Source organism: Nyctereutes procyonoides, unplaced genomic scaffold (genome assembly GCF_905146905.1).
Source record: "Nyctereutes procyonoides isolate TBG_1078 unplaced genomic scaffold, NYPRO_anot_genome, whole genome shotgun sequence".
Classification (NCBI taxonomy): domain Eukaryota; kingdom Metazoa; phylum Chordata; class Mammalia; order Carnivora; family Canidae; genus Nyctereutes; species Nyctereutes procyonoides.
The window spans coordinates 77958132-77966445 of record NW_026575146.1 but is presented as its reverse complement, the minus strand read 5'-3'; positions in this window follow the sequence as shown (position 1 = coordinate 77966445).

The following is an 8314-nucleotide window of genomic DNA, read 5'->3' as shown; positions in this document are numbered from 1 at the left end:
TCTGTAGATATCTGTGAAATCTATCTGGTCCAGTGTATCATTTAAAGCTCTCGTTTCTTTGGAGATGTTGTGCTTAGAAGACCTATCGAGGGTAGAAAGAGCTAGATTGAAGTCACCAAGTATAAGTGTATTATTATCTAAGTATTTCTTCACTTTGGTTAATAATTCGTTTAAGTATTTGGCAGCTCCCACATTCGGGGCATATATATTGAGGATTGTTAAGTCCTCTTGTTGGATAGATCCTTTAAGTATGATATAGTGTCCCTCTTCATCTCTCACTACAGTCTTCGGGGTAAATTTTAGTTTATCTGATATAAGGATGGCTACCCCTGCTTTCTTTTGAGAACCATTTGAATGGTAAATGGTTCTCCAACCTTTTATTTTCAGGTTGTAGGTGTCCTTCTGTCTAAAATGAGTCTCTTGTAGACAGCAAATAGATGGGTCCTGCTTTTTTATCCAGTCTGAAACCCTGCGCCTTTTGATGGGGTCATTGAAGCCCGTTCACGTTCAGAGTTACTATTGACAGATATGAGTTTAGTGTCATCATGATATCTATTTAGTCCTTGTTTTTGTGGATTGTTCCACTGAACTTCTTCTTAAAGGGGAATTTTAAGAGTCCCCCTTAAAATTTCTTGCAGAGCTGGTTTGGTGGTCACATATTCTTTCAGTTCCTGCCTGTCTTGGAAGCTCTTTATCTCTCCTTCCATTTTGAATGAGAGCCTTGCTGGATAAAGTATTCTTGGTTGCATGTTCTTCTCATTTAGGACCCTGAATATATCCTGCCAGCCCTTTCTGGCCTGCCAGGTCTCTGTGGAGAGGTCTGCTGTTACCCTAATATTCCTCCCCATGAAAGTCAGGGACTTCTTGTCTCTTGCTGCTTTAAGGATCTTCTCTTTATCTTTGGAATTTGCAAGCTTCACTATTAGATGTCGAGGTGTTGAACGGTTTTTATTGATTTTAGGGGGGGATCTCTCTATTTCCTGGATCTGAATGCCTGTTTCCCTTCCCAGATTGGGAAAGTTTTCAGCTAGGATTTGTTCAAATACATATTCTGGCCCTCTGTCCCTTTCGGCGCCCTCGGGAACCCCAATTAAACGTAGGTTTTTCTTCCTTAGGCTGTCATTTATTTCCCTTAATCTGTCTTCATGGTCTTTTAATTGTCTGTCTCTTTTTCCTCAGTTTCCCTCTTTGCCATTAACTTGTCTTCTATGTCACTCACTCGTTCTTCCACCTCGTTAACCCTCGTCGTTAGGACTTCTAGTTTGGATTGCATCTCATTCAATTGATTTTTAATTTCTGCCTGATTGGATCTAAATTCTGCAGTCATGAAGTCTCGTGAGTCCTTAGTGCTTTTTTCTAGAGCCACCAGTAGCTGTATAATAGTGCTTCTGAATTGGCTTTCTGACATTGAATTGTAATCCAGATTTTGTAACTCTGTGGGAGAGAGGACTGTTTCTGATTCTTTCTTTTGAGGTGAGGTTTTCCTTCTAGTCATTTTGCTCAGTGCAGAGTGGCCAAAAACAAGCTGTATTGGGAAAAGGAGAGAAAGAGAGAGAAGGAAAGAAAAGAGAAAAAGAAAAAAGAAAAAGAAGAAAAAAAGGAAAAAAGAGAAGAAAAAGAGAAAGAAAAAGAAAGGTAAAAAAGGGGGTGGGGGAAGCAATCAGAAATCAAAAAGAAAAGAAAAAGAAGAAAAAGAAAAAAGAACAAAAAAAAAAAAAACACAGGGGGAGTATCTTCTGATTCTGTAGACTTTAAGTCCCTTGACTTCCCCTGGAACTGGTCCGTCCAGCTGGTCTTCTGGGGGAGGGGCCTGCTGTGCTGATTTTCAGGTGTTAGCACTTGGGGGAGCTGCTCTGCCCCTGCCTGCTGCAGGGCTCAGCGGGGGTTGTTTACCCCGTGAGGCCCCAGGAGGAACAGCCACAGTTGCTATGGCAACTCTGGAAGCCCTGGATTCAGCCTCCACAGTAGCTACGGGGCTCTCGGCTGCAGGGGCCTGGAGGCTTCGGGGCGGGGCCGCTGATCTGCTCAGCTCGGAGCAGGAGCGTCCTTGCTGTCCTGGCCCTCCTGGCCTCTGCCTGTCCCGGGGGAGGCCGGATCCTGGGCTGTGTCCCGGCGCCCTGTGCTCCGGGGCCTGCGCTGTGGGATTCGCGCTCCCGCCCCGCAGCCCCCTCCGCGGAGCCGCCGCCCGAGCCCTCCGAGCTGCTCCGGCCCCGCCGTGCGCGCTGCAGCCCTTAGGGAGCTCGGCGCACTCTCCCGGTGCGCAGTTGCTCTGTTAGTGTCCCAGGGAGCCCGAGGGCATCCCCGCCCTTCCTGGGTCCTGCTCTGACTCCCTGCGGGTGCCTTTCCACCCGGGAAGATTGGTGCAGCTCTTGCTCCTCTGGGACGGAGCTCTCCTGTCCTGGGGACAGTCGCCCCGGCCTTAGCCTGGCTCCTCGCGGGGCCCCTCCCCCTTGGATGCCTTTTGTTTCTTTATTTCTCTCCCCCGCCCCCCCCCCCGTCCCGCTTCCTACCTTGATAGAAGCGCGAACTCTTCTCACTGTAAGCATTCCAGCTGTTCTCTCTTTAAATCTCAGGCCGAATTTGTAGATTTTCAGGATGATTTGAAGGTTATCTAGGTAATTTGGTGGGGACAGGTGATTTGGGGACCCTACTCTTGCGCCATCTTGCCCCTCCCTCCAAGGAATGGAACTTCCTTTGGCATTCTCCTAGGTATAAAGTCTTTCCAAAGCCAAATGCCAAGATACAGCAAGTGTATTTTTGGGTAATGATCCAAACAACAAGCTCTGCTTTCTTGGTAGTGGCAAATGGAGACCTTTGTCTTTCTTTCCATGAGTAGACACTGAAGTCATGATGTCTTTGTCTTTGCTTCTCTTCTAGTTGAGTGTACTCTGCTTATTCCTTGACCCAAAATCTGTGGGGGTTGGGAGTTGCTTCCCAGGCAGTATGTCTAGTGCCCACACAGCAGACCTCGCCTGCCTCTGCCACTATTGACTGGACTACTCCCTGCCTCCTGGTGCCTGCCTCCACCCATCAGATCTCCTCCAGAACCAAATATGTCATCATTATTGATACCTTTGTAAATGGGATGATTTTATTTATCTTCCAGATACTTTGCCAAATGTTGTCAGTGTATAGAAATGCACTGACTTCTGGGGCACCTGGGGCACTCAGTTGATTGAGCATCTTACTTAGCGTCTGGTCATGATCCCAGGAGCCCAGAATCAAGCTCTGCCAGGGGCTTCCTGCTGGGTGGGGAATCTGCTTCTCCCTCTCCCTCTGCCTCTCCCCCTGCTTGTTCTCTCTCTGTGTCAAATAAAGAGAAATAAATAAATAATAAATACATACATAAATAAATATCTATGGAAATGCATTGATTTCTGTATTTTGATTTTGCATCTTGCAGCTTCCTGATTTAAGAGTTTTGAGAGGTTTTTATGGAGCCTTTAGGGTTTTCTATACATAAAATCATGTAATCTACAAACAAAGACAATGTTACTTCTTCTTTTCTGGCATGAATGTCTTTTATTTCTTTTCTTGCCTGATTGCTCTGGCTAAGACTTTCATTACTATGCCAAATAGATGTGGTGAGACTGAGCACCCTTTCTGTTTCTGATTCTAGGAGGGAATATTTCAGCCTTTCGCCCCTGAGTATGATGTTCGCGGTGGGATTGTCATATACAGCTTTTATTATGTTGAGAAGTAGCATGCCATATGTTTTTCTCTACTTGTCATTTCTGTATTTCTGTGTCTTGGCTCTAAAAATACCCACTGATAAAAAAATATTACACTCCTGTACTGTTGGTAGGAATGTGAAGTGGGCAGCCACTCTGGAAAACAGTGTAAATGTTCCTCAAAATGTTAAAAAATAGAACTACCCTGTGATCCACCACCTGAACTACTAGGTATTTACCCAAAGGATACAAAAATAGTAATTCAAAGGCATACACACACTCTGATGTTTCTAGCAGCATTATTTACAGTAGCCAAACTATGGAAACCGCCCAAGCAGTTCTGTTGGTCAATGGATAAAGATGATATAATATATATATATATATATATATATATATATATATATACACACACACACACAATGGAATATGACTCAGCTACAAAAAGTCAGAAAAAGAGAACTACCAAAAGATTTCACTCCTGTGGAATTTAAGAAACAAAACAATTTAGAATGGAGAAAAAGAGAGAGACACAGAGAGAGGAAAATGAAGAAACAAAGTCTTCACTATAAAGAGTATTATGCTGAGTGAAGTAAGTCAATCAGAGAAGGACAAACAGTGTATGTTCTCATCCATTTGGGGAATATGAATAATAGTGAAAGGGAATATAAGGGAAGGGAGAAGAAATGTGTGGGAAATATCAGAAAGGGAGACAGAGCATAAAGACTTCTAACTCTGGGAAATGAACTAGGGGTTGGTGGAGGGAGAGGAGGGCGGGGGGTGGGGGTGAATGGGTGACGGGCACTGAGGGGGACACTTGACGGGATGAGCACTGGGTGTTATTCTGTATGTTGGTAAACTGAACACCAATAAAAATTAATTTATTAAAAAAAATAAAGAGTAAACTGTTAGTTGCCAGAAGGGAGGTGTGTGGGGGGATGAGTGAAATAGGAGATGAGGATTAAGGAAGGCATTTGTTGTGATGAGCACCAGGTATCAGGTATGGTAAGGAAGTGTTGAATTGTTGTATTGTACAAATGAAACTAATATTACACTGTATGTTAACTGGAATATATTTTATTTTATTCTTTAAATTCTAAAGATTTATTTATTTTTATTTATTTATTCATGAGAGACACAGAGACAGAGAGGCAGAGACACAGGCAGAGGGAGAAGCAGGCTCCCATAGGAAGTCCTATGTGGGACTCAATCCCTGAACGGGATCCATGTCCTGAACCAAAGGCAGGCACCCAACCCTTGAGCCACCCGGGGGTCCCATAGTTTATTTATTTTTTGAGGTGGGGAGGGGCAGAGGGAGTGGGAGAGGGTCTCCAGCTGACTCCCCACTGAGCACTGGATCCTGACACAGACATCAATCCCATGACCCCAGGTCAATACCTAACCTGAAACCAAAGGTCAGACACCCATTTCCTGAACCATCCAGGAGCCTCAACTAACTGGAATTTAGATAGAAACATTAGAAAATGGCCCCTGATCAATTTTTATGTCAGTAAAATAGTTACAAAAAGTCTAGACAACTAGCTAGGATGTGTTTCTTGATATGATGTATATAAAACCCAGGAAGCTTTCTTGCAGGAAAAAAATGTAATCTGAATGTATTTAAGCTTTGAGATTCATTTTCTAATTTATAGGAAGTACAGCGTTTAGAGAAGCAAGTGAAATGACACCATAAGGAAACAAAATCAGAATGTGGGCATTTTGAGAAGAGAACATGTCTGGCCTGGTCTTTTAAAGAGTTTATATCATAAAAAAGTTGGGGGTGGGTGGGTAGAGGACTGTTACAGAGGGTAGTGTTTTGCTTACTGAATTTGTAAAAACTGAACACACACATATCTAGCAGCTAGATCAGGAAGCAAACATTGCTGGCACCCAGAAGTTGCAGCTCCCTTCCATTTATAAATGCCTTTTTAAAAAAGATAAATTTATTTATTTGAGAGAGCAGGAGAGAGAGAAATCCACAAAGAGGGCTCCTGTGTGGCTCATTTGCAGAGCATCTGCCTTTGGCTCAGGTCATGATCCTGGGTTCGCTGGAGTCAAGCCCCACATCGGGTACCCCACAGGGATCCTGTTTCTCCATCTGCCTATGTCTCTGCTTCTCTCTCCCTGTCTCTCATGAATAAATAAATAAAATCTTTAAAAATAGTAATCAAACTAGAAATCAATAACAAAAAAATATCCAAAACATTTGGAATGCCGGCTACATATATGTGAATAAACTGTGGGTCAAAAAGGAGGTCTCAAAGGACATTTTAAAATACACAGAAATAAATTAAATGCACAAAAACAATCTCCAGAATTTGTGGTATGCAGCTTATGCTGTGCTGAGAGGGAAATTTGTACCATGAAATGCTTACAAGTGAGGAAATATCTCAATCAAGAATCTCATGTCCTACGCAAGAACTAGGAAATAAGAGCAAAGGGAACGCCCAAAAAAGGAGAAAGAAAGAAATTATAGAGTAGAGCACCCAGGTGACCCTTAAGTTGGACACTGTGAGTGGAAAGAATGAACCTGAGCCCCATAGAAAGGCAGGGCTGGGTCTGTAGCATCAAAGTTTGTTCTGTGGGTGGTATGTGGATGCGAAAGAGGAAGATGGTAGAGGCTGTGAGGGGACTAGCCTTTTCTCTCCCTCTGAGAGGACACAGGCAGATGCAGGAACCCTCAGATGTTGGCTTCTGCCCTGGGAGATCTTCAGGCTTCAGGTTCCCTTGGGTGGAACGTTTGCTCTTCCGAGAAGGGCAGGCAGATGGCAAAGGACTCTGACACCAGGCACAGGGCTCAGCCAGGAGGAGCTGTGAGAAGAGCCCAGGGTTCTGCTCAGCCCTGCTGCCTGGGGGGCTCAGCTGGGGCTCAGGAAACAGGATGTTGTGCTCAGGGGGGCTGGGTGATGGGTGTGTTTCCAAGGTCAGGCATGAAGGGTCAGAAGTTCGTCAACCCTGCCTGACTATAGGATAGCATCAGGGGCCAGGAGGTTCCTCAAGAGGCTTGAGCAGACTCCCAGCTTCCCTATGGACACCCTCTGGGCGCAGCAATCAGCCAAGCAGGGAGCTGGAATGGATGTGCCAGAAAGTAACATCCACACATATGCAAAGGTTTGAGGATTGACAGATGAGAGCAGAATCGGGTTGTCCCATGAGAATGCTACTTCTGCCTCACTGTACTCTCTTTTGTAGAAGGGAAATGGGCAGCCTCTCCAGCAGTCCCTCATTGCTCCTCCCTGCTCAGTCGTGGGAGGGGCAGGGCTGAGACGCTGTCCGTGGTGCTGAGGACCCTCAGGCCTTCCCAGGGCTTGGGAGCCTTGATCTTCTAGCTGTACCCCTCTCTTCCATTCTTAACAAGGAGAATTACTGACAAGAGGAGGTGGAGAGGGCTGCAGGGAGTGTGGACTGGCCTCTGTCTCCAACACTCAGGGCAGTGAGGGTACTGTGGCCATCACTGCAGAAAGCGACCACAGTCAGATGACCGAGTCCAGGTGCCCATCAGCAGTTTGCTTCGAAGGAGACTGTCGAATTTGACCTTGAGGGGTGTGGTATACAGAACAATGGTCGTCTCAGAGATGTTCCTATTCTCATCCTCAGAATCTGTGAATATGTCAATGATAAAGAGACTGACTGATTAGGGTAAGGATCAAGTGACTGGGACATTATGGTGGTATTCTGGGTGGGCGAAAATAGCCACAATCATTCCTTCTTTAAGAAAAGAAGGAAGCAGGAGAGGCAGAGCCAAGAAGACGATGTGATGGAAGGAAACAGGAGACAGAGACTCGGCGTTGCTCTGCTGGGTTTGAAGGTGGAGGAAGGGGCCACAACTATGGGACGCAGGTGGCCTCCAACAGCTTTAAAAAGCAAAGACAGATTTTCCTTGAGCCTCCAGAAGAAACTGCCAGGTCAGCACCTTGTGCTGACTTACACCTCTGAGCTAGCAATAATTTGGTACAGCAGCAAGAGGAAACTAGCAAGAGATGTCACCTTGTCTAATTCAGCATAGTGTCCATTGGGAAAAGGAGGAGTTGAATAATGACGTGATACTTTGCAGGTTGTTTTTCCTACCTCTCATGTCGTGACTAAGAACACTTGGGCAAAGGCAACCCACCTGTGAAATGCAGGTGTGGTACCTTGGTGCTCAGACCACTTTTGTTTGTGTGAATGTGGACACCGTGATGCACCGTGGAGGGGGCTGCAGGTGAGGCACAGGTGGGAGGAGGCCCGTGGAAGAAGTGGAAGAGACCATTTGTCCCATCACCATGGGAGCTTGGGTGACAGTTTGGTGAGGGAAGTGCACAGCCTTTGACCTGGACACTTCTTTGTCGGGAGGAGGTGTGTCTCAGGAAGATCCAGTTGAGGGAGAAATTTGTACACTGATGGGAAGGACTGGGCTAGAGGGTACAGGCAGTGCCTGGGAGGGCCATGCTCAGGGCATGAGTTCTGGGTCTTCCCCCTGGGGTTACTCTGACAGCCTCTCTCTGTCACCCCAGAGGTAAGGATATCTTGAAGGGTGGCCTCTGACACAGAAGAGAAACCTTTGGACTTGTGTCAGTGCCCTGGATCCTGGATTTGGGGACAGACAAGTTTATTGGTGAAGGCCACCAGTGACGGCCACCAGGGCTGGGTGAGGAGGGCCAAAGGAC